The sequence below is a fragment of the Protopterus annectens genome, chromosome 4.part0 (genome assembly GCF_019279795.1).
Source record: "Protopterus annectens isolate FY-2018-M chromosome 4.part0, PAN1.0, whole genome shotgun sequence".
In the NCBI taxonomy this organism is placed as follows: domain Eukaryota; kingdom Metazoa; phylum Chordata; order Ceratodontiformes; family Protopteridae; genus Protopterus; species Protopterus annectens.
Genome location: NC_056733.1, coordinates 1,725,846,101 through 1,725,858,787, shown reverse-complemented (window position 1 = coordinate 1,725,858,787; position 12,687 = coordinate 1,725,846,101). Strand labels below are relative to the sequence as shown.

At 36.7% G+C, this 12,687-nt stretch overlaps 1 protein-coding gene across 2 annotated transcripts in view; it reads left to right on the top strand.

The window, feature by feature from the left end:
* F12 (coagulation factor XII) overlaps window positions 1–12,687 on the top strand; it is a 921,608-nt gene that overhangs the window by 634,117 nt on the left and 274,804 nt on the right. The gene's annotated exons all lie outside the window — the stretch shown is intronic.

The following is a 12,687-nucleotide window of genomic DNA, read 5'->3' as shown; positions in this document are numbered from 1 at the left end:
TCTCTCATTCATCTTGATATATCTGTCTTTGTCTATTAAATCAAGCAACTCTTCTCTTACCTCCTTTTCTTCCATACCGAGAGCACATCCCTTGTTTTCCTTTTCTTGCAGGCATTCTATAGAAAGTTCTATAGCATCTTCCTGTGGCACCATACAAGTCTTCATATGGAGCCCATGCCTGTCATCTGTTAAGCTCTTTTAAGCCAGGGACTACTTATCTACATTTTTGTTTCTCCTTGGATCCATCAGCCCTTGCCATCATACTGTTTATCACTCATGGACTATGCCACTATCTTACACATACGTGACTTGATAGTTAACAGATACTTTTGCCCTTTGTGGCCCACATTGTTTGAAAGTACATTTGAGCTGGCCTGTATATCATTTTTGTTTTGCCAAAGCATAGTTAACTGTATTTTATCCTCCGATGCTTGTGTTGCCAACAGAGGAAACAGAGCAAGCGCACATTATGACAACTGGTTTTACTTTTTCATCTTCTTTTTATCACTGTCATTTTTGGCCTTTATCATTTTGTTTATCTCCATTTACATTTGTATTGCCCACTGCAGTGAATGTTGAGTGTCAGCTGTCAACAGTCACTAAACCATGCATCTGCCATGCTTGCAGTCTCTAGAATCATCTGTCTCCCAGGGCAACATAGATCAGCCAGTAAGGGGCAACCTGAAAGGCTAGGTTCTGACCTCTGGTGCTGTATTGGTGCTGGGAAGTGTAGGATTCCCATTGGTGGCCATTGCTATGAGGTCCGAATGGATCACCCGACAAGAAATGGAAGCCTGGTTATAGTCTTATTGGACCACTGACCAGAATGCCAAATGGCCACATAAGGCACATATTCATGCAAATGGAAGAGTAGCACAGTCAACTGGACCTGACCTTTTGATTGACAGTAGCTGAGAAAAGCCATGTGAGCAGTCAAGGAGGTGACCAAGGTTGGCTGTGACACCATGGAGCTTGGCAGTCAGCCATCACCTCACTCCATCCACTGTCATGGTTTTCACATTCTTTCTGTTTCATTTTCCTCTTTAATTTGTAATCCAGACTGTGTCAAATTGTTCACCTGCTGTCTGACTTTGCATTTCCTTTTTAGTTTAATGCCACCTGAGTCAGCATCTAAACTTTTTGTCTATGTCTGTCTTGCTTTTGTGTTGGTTTTTCCACTCCAGATTTCATTGCTATACCTTTTTTTCTACCCACATCTTCCCCATGCTACCTTTCCCTCTACCCTTTTTGAAAAAAATCTGACCTTGTTCCCTGATCACATACCTCTCTTTCTTTCTACTTACCCTTGTGTGCAATCCTCTGCTTGCTTTTCCCCTTTCTGCCTATCCAAGCTACCCATTCTTTACAATGAAAGAGAAATGAATGTATGCAGTGTGATATACCAGTGTGCCTTCTAAGACTAATTTTGAGCTTTAAGCTCACTAGTTGCAAGGAACGTTTCCAGCTTATACACATCATATGACCAAGTAATTGTCACATTGTGCCCTATAACAGCACTATTTTTAGTGAAACTTATTGCAATTCAGTACACTTAAGAATGGAAACTGGGATCACGTAGAAAACTAGGGTAATTTTATTTGAACCTTTTGAAGTCAATACTCTGAACTGTATTAATGAAGTTGGAAAGGACATGACTACTATCTTAAAAAAATAATGATCATTCATATAATAATAATAATAATAATAATAATAATAATATACTTAGCCTAAAAATGGTCCTTCATGACCAGAGCTAAACTCTGGTCAAGAAATTAAAACAGATAAAATAGTAGTAATAATACCACTACTATTACTTAATATTATTGTTGCTGTTATTATTATTTAGGAAAATCACTTTTTCAATACCACTGTAAGAATATGGATATTGTATAATAAGAGCAGGGTTCTGCAAGCATGTTATAATGGCATCAGAACTGTTATAGTGGAAACAGTCAGCTTCACTTTGTGTTATATACATTGTCCAACTTGACATTATTACACAGTAAGAACTCTGGATCTAACACTGAATATTGTTTTTGAAGTGCTGCAAAAGTTATGATAAAATAGAATGGTTTTCTGCAGAAATTAGATGTGAGCAAGGAGACAACATCAAGATGGTTTGTGCACAGACTGGTGACATTTTCTCCCGGTGGTGAGGGAAAGATGTCTTGAGAAGCAGTTTCTACAGTTCCATGAATGGGTGGTACCAACTGATTATAAACTGATTAAAACTGGAACATGAATTGCTGAGAAAGAATGTACAAGTGATAGGGGCACCAGAAAGCAAGATATTGAACTGTGTCAAAAGCATGAAGAATAAACTTGCAAATTGGAATAGCTTTTTATTGAAAATTGTTAGTACTGAGAAAACTTATCTAGGGTGGTGCAAGGGGGTGGCTGCCCTCATTGTTAAGGTACACATTCTTGAGATGCCAGTGGTATGATATCACAAAGAAAGTTCATAGGTTCATAGGAGGATACTAGGCTATTGGCCTGGAGGCCTTTAGAAGCCTAGCCAAGAATTCCGCCCGTGTTCCCACAAAGTCAGCACCTGTTTACCCTGTCCAGCAGGGACACAGGTGGGATCCCAGGGATGTATTTTCTGTCTCTCATCCAGTCATCCAAGTTCCGCTTAAAGAGGGCTAGAGAGGTACTCTGCTTGACATGGAGATGGAGTCTATTCCACAGATGGCGGAGCCTTTGGGACACAACAATATTACACCAGCAAGTTCTGTTAATGTCTCAGACCAGGTTGAGGACTTGCATGTGGGTTACGCAATTGGAGTTTGACTTATGGATAAGCAGCAACTCCATCAAGACTGGGTCTGAGATGTCCTTGTATGCCAGACACAGATCATCTCTGAGCAGTCTGTATGAAACTGAGTAGAGGGACATGGCTTTTAGCCTATCTGTATAGGATAGGTGTTTGAGACCCTGACTTTTCCTGCTCAGGAATCTCTGTGATCTGTCCATCTGCTGCATGTGCTTGGCATGGTACATGCTGAAGGAAACATTGTACTCGATAATGGGTCTGATAAGGGAGGAGTACAGAGATGTTATGACCTCCTTGTTCCTGGATGAAATACCCTTACTTATGAGGTGGGCCATATAGAAAGCCTTCTGTACACTGGAGGCAACGTGGTGATCAAAAGTCAGGTTGTTATCAACCTGGGTGCCCAAGTCCCTCATGCCTGATTGTATGCTTAGTATGTTGTTATTAATCTGATGATTAGAGCAGATGTCATTTTTCCCAAAGGGGATAATGATGCATTTCTTGACATTCAGTTTGAGGCTATGCTTCTGTCACCAGTCATTAGTCTGGGTAAGGCCCTCTTGGAGGATGTTCACATCATTAGGAGAATTTAAGACAGTGCCCAACTTGCAGTCATCTGCAGACTTGGTCAGCCACAGACCACTGGTTTTGGCTTGCACTTTAGAAAAGTATACCCCAAACAGTAGAGGCCCCAAGACCGATCCTTGGGGTACACCGCTCATTATGAGTCTACTACTAGAGGTGGCTTCCCCTATTTTGACTGAGTGGGTTCTATCATTGAGCCAGTTAGCTACCGATCTGGTAACAAATGGGTTGATGCATAGCTGAGAGAGTAATAGTGTTCAAAGGCTTTGGCTATGTCAAGGTAGGTGGTGTGCACTGTCTTCCCTCATCCATGGCATTGGTGTCTGTTTCAAAGAGGTTGACCAAGTTTAATAGGCATGATCTCCCTTTGACAAAACCAAACTGTGTGGGTTCAAGTGTTTGGAGGTTGCCAATGTCCTTGATTATAAGGTCTATGATAATGCATTCTATGGCCTTGCAGATTAGGCTAGTTTGGCTTATGGGCCTATAATTGCATGGGTCAGTGGATGCTCCACCTTTGTGCAGAGGGATGACAGTGGCTGTCCTCCATTTGGCTGGGATGAAGCCAGTGCTCAGGCTTTGATTGTATAGGGTGCCTAATGGAGCTGAGAGCTCATGCCTGAGTTCATGTAGGATACAGCAAGGGATGTTGTCGGGTCCCATGGCGACTGTATTTTTTGCCTTTGAGAGGGCATTAAAGACATGCTCCCTGGTGTTTGAAGGGAGGGGGTCAGGTGCTGGGGATGTCCTGGTTTACTGATGGGGGGACTGGTAGCTGAAGTTTTCAGTGAACCTGTCTGACAGCAGGTTGGCTATATTTATGGCATTTGTGTATGTGGTGCTATTAACCATCAGTTCAGAGAAGATTTGGGTGTTACCTTTGAGTTTGCAGACATATGTGAAGAGGCCCTAGTGATTGTCCTTAGTGGATGTGGCCAATTTGGACTTGAATTTAGCCTTAGAGGATTTCACCAGTGACCTTATTTGCTTGTTCAGACAAAGGGGAGATTGCTTTCCACTTGGCACCTGCTCCTTCTTGGTCCTGGACAGCATTTTTTTCCTTTTATTATAGTTTGTTTACTCTTCCTTGCGGAAGATGATTTGGTCATGTCAGGTATTGCTGAGTCCATACAGCTATGTAGGTGCTCATATAGTTTTTGAGTGAAGACTTGGACATTAGTGCTTTGGTGTTTCATCTGATACACTTTTTTGGAGGTGGGGGTGGCATTAATTCTAAACTCTGAGAGGACTTTTTTTTGTTTTTAAATTATAGTTGTGAAGGGCATCAGATCAGAGGAACTTCATGGGTGCCAGAGGACTGGCTGACTCTGACTGCTGCAGACAGGACTGACAGTCAACATATAATTCTTGCAGTTCTATATGAAAATGGATTTCCTTAAAATCAGTTAATATCAAGGTTTGTGGTAGCAAGTAAAGATGTATCATAGCTGTGGAAAGTTCATTTTCACCCATAGCTTGCCAAAACAAGTGATTCAACAATAAGCTGAATATTTTGACACCAGGAAAGAATATTTTCTAGAAAAAAGTTTAAAGTGATCTGCTGATGAAAAAAGTTACCTGTGCACCACAACATATGGAGTAGAAACTAACAGATGTTTCTCCCCATGAGTGTATTTTTCAGGACTTCACATTGAATAAAAGTCTTTGAAACTTGTATTTTTCCTTAACCTGGTGCCTGAGATTTCAAACAGCATCAGGTTAGGGAAAACATGAAGTGCGTGCATAGACCTTAGTGGACAACACATTACACATGCTTCATGACTCATCCATTAAAGTCTATGGACATACCACATGCTATCCCCAAGGTGTCATCACCATGGAAATGTCTGAATTTATTTAGGCAGTGGTTTTAGCTTTTTATTAAAATGCATGTTAAAAGTGTAAGAATAGTAAGGAAAAAGCTTTGCAGCACTTAACTGATTGAATGTAGTAGTACTGAACATTATCAAATCATTTTAAACTGATGTAACCTGATCTTCTGACCCCCTCCCCCAGTGGAGTTTCACTGTTTGTAGTACTGATGAAGTAATCAGATTGCTGGACAGAGTGTATAACTTTAAAGATAAGAATTTAATTGAAAGCAGTGAGCTTAACTCTTTAAAAGTGGTTGAAGCCCAGTTAAGTTTTTCACACATTAACTGAAAATGACCAACAGAATGAAAATTCATAGCACAGGGAGGGCTCTCATAAATGCAGTCTTCTTCTTTAAATTTTGATTAATGCAAAGGAAGTAGTTGCTAGTGATGGAAAATTGAAAATTCACAGTACGGGAAGGATTCTCACAGATGCAGTCTTCTTTAACTTTTGATGAATGCAATGGGAATTGTTGCTACAGACTGAGAAGTGATTTTAAAGCTGATCTCTGGAATTGGTTAATTTAGTCAGAATATTAACGCATATCTTCACTTTCGCATTATTATTATTACTATCATTCATTACATCTTTTTATATATGGCATGTCTAACAGATCAATCATTCAAAATAAAGAGAAGATTCTCAAGACCTTATATCATTTTCTTTAGATCTGGATGGATGCAATCCTACCAGCTGCCCATGACACAGCTGATGACAAAGATCTGCTTTCAGACTGTTGATGCATTTTTAAATGTCATTCTATATTTTCATTGAACTTTCACATTAGTTACTTGAGTGGTTTAGCATTTGTTATGAAATGCATACCTAGAATAATTTTATTTCATTTTTATATACATGACGATTGATTGCTTGCTGCGAAGACTATGCCAAAGTATAATGACAGAAAATGTTACTTATTTTCAAGAATTATTTATTTTGTGCTATTAAAATAACAATGGATTCTCAGTTTTTCAGATATCGCATTGATATGAGAGTTAATCTGTTCGCAGTCTGTAAAACATGTTTCTGCAGTTTTAATATATATTGTTAGATTACTGAATACTTAGGCTTAGAGATGAACACCATTGCACATGCTCAGAGATGAACACCATTGCTCATGCAGTCCCACTGGGAACCCATCCTTGTGTCAGAACAACATTCAGGCTTATGTCTTTGGAATTTTGCACATAGTCTGCATTAATTCTATCAGTGTTCCCAGGACCCGGAACTATTGCAAGACTGCTCAAATCAGATTTCTTTGAACGTTGTCATACGCTCTCTCCAAGTCCTTGATGCCCATTTGGACTCATTTCCCATCTCCAACTTCTTCTCAACTACCTGTCTCAATGCTTGCATCAGATATATTATGCTGTATCCTAATCTGACTCTGAACTACCCATCTCGCATCTTACGTTTTATTACTCTGTATATTTGTTTCTCACTCTCCCACTCAAGCACTTTCATGCAGCTTTACAGCAGTTTGATACCTCTGTGCTTCCTGCAGTTGTGAATGTCCCATTTGTTATTGTACACTGGGGTATTATTTTCTTTCTGTACTGTGATGAGCATCCTTTGGAGCAATTTCTTCTCTGTCTCACCCACTATCCTCATTATATCTGCCATGACTTCAACTGACTATATTGCTTTCACAGATGTCATTCTAATTAGTACTGTTCATACTTCTTAAGGTACATTCTTCCTCATTCATTGTATGCTGGGTGTGTGGGGGGATGTTATAGATCCTGAGGGGTTTTCTTCATTCAGAAGTTGATGAAAGTACTTCTTCCATCTGCCTCTGATGTCCTCTGGACTAAGGAATAAATTGATGCTATCATCCCTTATTAATAGTTTCTGATACTATTACCCTTATTATTCTGTCTTTGCCTTGCATCTTGATAGAGTTGCTTTGTGCCATCTGCTGATTTCCTTTCTAGACGCTAGCAGAGTACATCTGATGCCTTGTTCTTTGCTGCTGTGACCATCTATTAGCCTCTTTGTTAGGCAATCAGTATTTTTTCTTATCTTGCTCCACTTTTTTATTTGCCACTTCTTCCTGCACATATTTTTTTCTTTTGATAACTTCCTGGACTTCTGCATTGCACTACCAGAGTTCCTAATGTACCTTATTCCTGTACATAGCTGAAATGCATATATTTTCTTTAATCTTTCTTCATACATAATATTTTTAGACTCTAAGATCCCTCTTCAACTCCACCTATTTTTGTCTTTTTCATGAGGTTCCAAGGCATTGAGTGTTTTATTGAAGTCTCATGCTTTTGATCCAGTCAACCTACAAGTCTTCAGCTTAGTCACTGTTGGCATTAGATCCACCTCTGGCCCCTTAGTATTGCTAATTTTGGCCACTAATAATTTATGTGTGGATAGTGGACAGGCTCACTGGAGCTGACTTTGTAATCTCTGATTCTGCCCCTATTCCTCTTCCTTACTAGTAGGACATCAACCTGAGTTGCATGTTGACCACACTTGTATGTGATCTTATGAGTAACTTTTTTGGTAAATGAGGTATTATTCACCCACGAGCCATTTGCAGAAGTCTATAATAGACAGTCTTTATTTAGTCCTGTTGTCCAATACATGAGGATGCAGACAGGCCTCATATCCTAGTCTCTCTGTTCAGTTTGAACATTCAGGCCACCCCATTATCATCACCATCTCATTCTGTTCCACTGCATCTAATAGGTGATGCAACTGCTGCATGAATTTATTCTTTCCTCACCATCACAACCCTGCTGCGCGGATAAGCTGAGATATAAGTATTCAACTAAATAAAGAAAAGAAGTGCTATTGTAGATTCCAAATGATAAAATATCACATAAGTCCTGACTACCATTTCAGATTAAAAACAAAATAAATTTTTGCATAACTGAACATGCTTAAATAAAGAATTCTTATACAGGGATTCTCTTTCTCATCATGCCATGACAAGCCATGTAAGCATGTGTGCTGCCTCTGCCAACATTGAACTTCCTGCAAGTTTATGATAATAAATATGATCAAACACAAAAATGATTAGATGGCAATAAATCAGGCAATATGCAAATAATGCTATTTTTAAATTACTAAAATGAATGAAATTACTTTAAAAAGCTCTGACAGACTCAATACCAATGCTGTGAGAAAAACACATATACAGTATAATGATTCTATGCTGAAAGTTATTGTGGAACTTTTATGGCCACTAAAAGTGTACTTTCTGAAACAGTCCCAAAAATAAAAAAAATGAGTCCTTAATTTAGCTTTGAATTCTAGTCATAACCGGATTGAAAATGCAGTCCAAATATCATGAACTGAATTGTGTCTTGGAGCTACCACTACTGCTACTGTTAGGAAAGGTAGGTTGGCTGTATTTTTTGAAGAAGACCCCTAATTCTTGGATGAGGAACTTACAAAAAAATATACATATCATTAGTAAGATCACCTGTACAAGTAAATAAAATAATGTGTCATCAATCAACTAAAATGTATTTATAAAACTCAGACTGAGAGAATGGTAACTATTTGCATCTGCTAACAGAATTTCAGTTTTGTTAATAAAAATAGCAATAGATAAATAGATCTGTTAACTTTATCAGTTTTTATGATATGAATATCATTCGAGACATTTTTTTTTTAAATCCATCTTTTCACTAAAAGATTATACAACTTTGTTTTAGTTTATTATTAAACAAAGTGCATATTTAATATTCACATTGAACAGCAAATGTTTTAATAGCATGAATAAGAATTTAGCAAGAAAAACACTACTCTTTTAAAGGGAAATGCCTGATTATGTGTCAGCAGCAACAACATCCTTAAGATTAAATTCCAAGTTATCTTTGAGCATATATCTGAAGCTCAAGAAGACATTCAGTGGTATTTATTCAGTAAAAGGAATGAAGGGGAAGCCTTTTTAAAATATCTGTAGATGTTTCAAATTCCAAATTTAAGAAATTAAATATACAATTAAGGACACCACTTACTTATATCTCTTCCTGTGCATTGTTATCTTTCTGCATCACTCAGTCAAAGGAATGACTGATTCTTAGATTGTGCATTTGCTGACCAAGCAACCTGTTCAGCATAATTTGATTGGTCCATATTGTAGGATTCTTGTTGGTTACTAAATGTTTTGGTCTTCTGAAAGAGTCTTACCACATCGGTTGTTGCTCTAAAAAGCCTCTACCACTAACATTAGTTGAAATACTATTCTGATTGGCTTGTATTCTGAGCAGTAAGAGAATACAATGAGCCATTCTCATAAACTAAACCTCAAAGAACTTCACAAAAAAAAAGCAAAACCAAAACCATTGGCTCAGACCCAAATCACTTTAATTCTCTACCGCCTCAGTACAAGACCTTCAAGAAGTTACAAAATGAACCAGAACTGACTACTTTATATACAAAGTAAAAAACGAATTATTCAATTATACAATTATACAATTAATTAATTAATTAATTAATTGAAGAATTTCTAATTAATCTCTCCATTCAGTCCCACAGGAACCATAGTATCATACGTCAAAATAAAAACAGCTTTTCCTTAAGAAGAAGTTCATCATTATCTCTAACATATATTTGTTCTAAAACACTACCCTGTAACATAGAAAAATCACTATTATGTCCATCCTTAAAATGACAGGCTATAATTGTGTCTTTTTTTTATTTTTAATGTCCCTGATATGTTCCATCAATCTCAGCTTAAAGGTTCTTTTTGTCTCTCTAATATAGAAGAGCTTACAACGTCATTTCAGGGCATAAATAACCCCTTAACTATTGCAAGAAAATCACCCTTTAGGCGTATCTCTAACCTTATTTGTATATTCAAAAGAACACACCACATGTTTACAAATATAACTATTATTGCAGCTAAAAGTACCAACAGATACTGGATAATTATTAATATTAATTTTTGGTAAAATAAAATTGCCATGTACAAGCATATCCTTTAAATTCCTCCTACATCTATATGATGTCATAGGATACTTATCCAATATCTTGCTTAAATCTTTGTTCTTCAGAAGTAAGTTTCAATAATATTTTAAAACTTCACAAATTTCCTCATTCAATATTATATGTGGTAACAAAATACATTTGTTCCTTCTTATTATTCCGACAATTGTCTTTTATTCTACTACAATACATTTTCTCTATGTTTTTATTTGAGTCCAATGTTAAGAGCTTATGTTTAGCTTCATTAACCACCTCCCTGTCATAGCCGCTATCACAAAACATGATTGCAGTGTTGTCAATTTCACTTAATAAATTCTTTTTAATGTTACTAATTCTAGACAGCCTCAAAAACTCACCATAAGGTAATGCTGGCAAAACATTTGGGGAGTGGAAATTAGTAGCATGTAAATACTGACTCCCATCCAGGAATTTCCTGTGTATCGCAGTATACATTTCTCCACTATCCATTCCACTTAAAGTTAAATCCAAATAAGATACTCTTTTTCCATATTGTAACCCATCAAATGAAAGATTAAATGTATTATGTTGTAAATCTGAAAGAAACTGAAGCACTTCAGCCATAACCCCTTCACAAATAAAAATCAAATCATCTATGTAACGACAGTGATGTTTCACATATTTCTTCATAAAACTATGTTTGTATAAACATTCCACATCATAATGAGCCATAAATAAATTTGCATACATGGGGGCAAAATGTGCCCCCATGGCTGTTCCCAGTTTTTGTCTAAATATCTCATTATTAAACGTAAAACAATTGTTATTCAAACAAAAATGTACCAAATCAGCTAAATAATTAGTTAATGGACTATCCCCTAAAAAGTAAAACAGGGCATATAATCCATCCTTATGTCTAATCGATGTATAAAAACTTTTAAAGTCCAAAGTTACCCAATACATGTCTTTGTTCCAAATAACAGAAGAGATCGTATTCAAAAAATCAAAACTATCCTTTTAAAAGGGAATTTTTAAAACATAAGGAAACAAAATGTTGTGTAATAAAAGCTCAATCCCATGTAAAAAAATATTTACAGGCCGAAATAATAGGACGCCCTGGTGGATTATTCAAATCCATATGTAACTTGGGTAAACAAAAAAATGTAGCTAAAACACAACCTTCACTATTAAACTTTTTATGTTTGTCTTCTTCTGAAAAGTAGTCTAGTCTAACACCTTTTTGTAACAAGTCTTGAAACTTAACTATTGCTTTTTTGTAAGTATTGCTCTCACTACTCTCATAAACACCACTGTTAGACAAATGCTCTAAACACATAGTATAATATTCTTGTAAGTGCATTATAACTATTTTATTTCCTTTGTCTGAGGGTTTTATGATCAACTCCCTTCTTTCTTTAAGTTCCTGTAAATCTTTCCATTCTCTCAATGTTAAATTATAACAGACATCATTCATATTATATAACAACACTTCACATATTTCATTTATGGCAAAATTCAACATAGAGCTGAAAATTATAACCTTTTCATTAGAATAGGGAGGAATAAAGCTACTTTTAGTAGAAACAACAGAAGTATCAATAGAACAATAAGCATTACTATGTAAACACTCTATAGAATCATTTAAATGTGAAAAACAAGAATAAAAACTTTTATCCATAAGTTCATCGTCACAGTGCAAATAATTAAAACGATTGGCATAAAAAAACTCTTCAAAATGCAATTTGCGAATAAAATGAAAGACATCCTAACTTAAAATATGTCTCCTTGGTAACACTGTAGGAACAAACTTTAACCCCAAGTTTAAGACAGAAAACTGTTCTTGGGATAAATCACACCCAGAGAGATTTATAACTATATTACAGTTCTCATAAACTAGTTTATCTCTTCTCAGTTTTTTGATCTTTTGACAAACAATAGTAGCCACATCTGACAAGCCAGGAAAAGATCATTGACACCCCCGCCACACCTTTCAAAAAAAAAAAAAAAAAAAGAAAGATATGATCTGACATTTTGTTCAGTCCAATTCTTGGAATGCTTGATCTAAAACATCATGGTGACATTTCTTATGTTCTTTGTAAAGCATTATCTCCTCTCCAGTATCATTAAACAAGGTGACAACTTTGCTGAGTACAGCATCATACACGTGTTCTTATTACAGATGGTCAGATTTGTAGTGACATATGTTACCCTTCATTTAATGTGCATGAGTCTGACACATCCCATTGGTAAAGAGGCTATACAGAATGGCCTGGAAAGTTGGTGAGGGTTGGCTGGGAGAATAGCCTGGTGATCTAGTCCCATAGGGGTGCCATGTAAACTCTTCATATGGATCAGACAGCTTTCCACAGGATCACCATGTGTCCATAATAACTGGATGACACTGTGCCTGAGACTGTCTGGTATGCTGTAATTTTGAATTCTGTCTATTATATCACTTTCATTACTGTTTTGATGAACAGTTCACAGATGTCTACTTAGTTTTGACAGTGATATCTTATCTGACAGGAGTAACTAACAGATTTGTC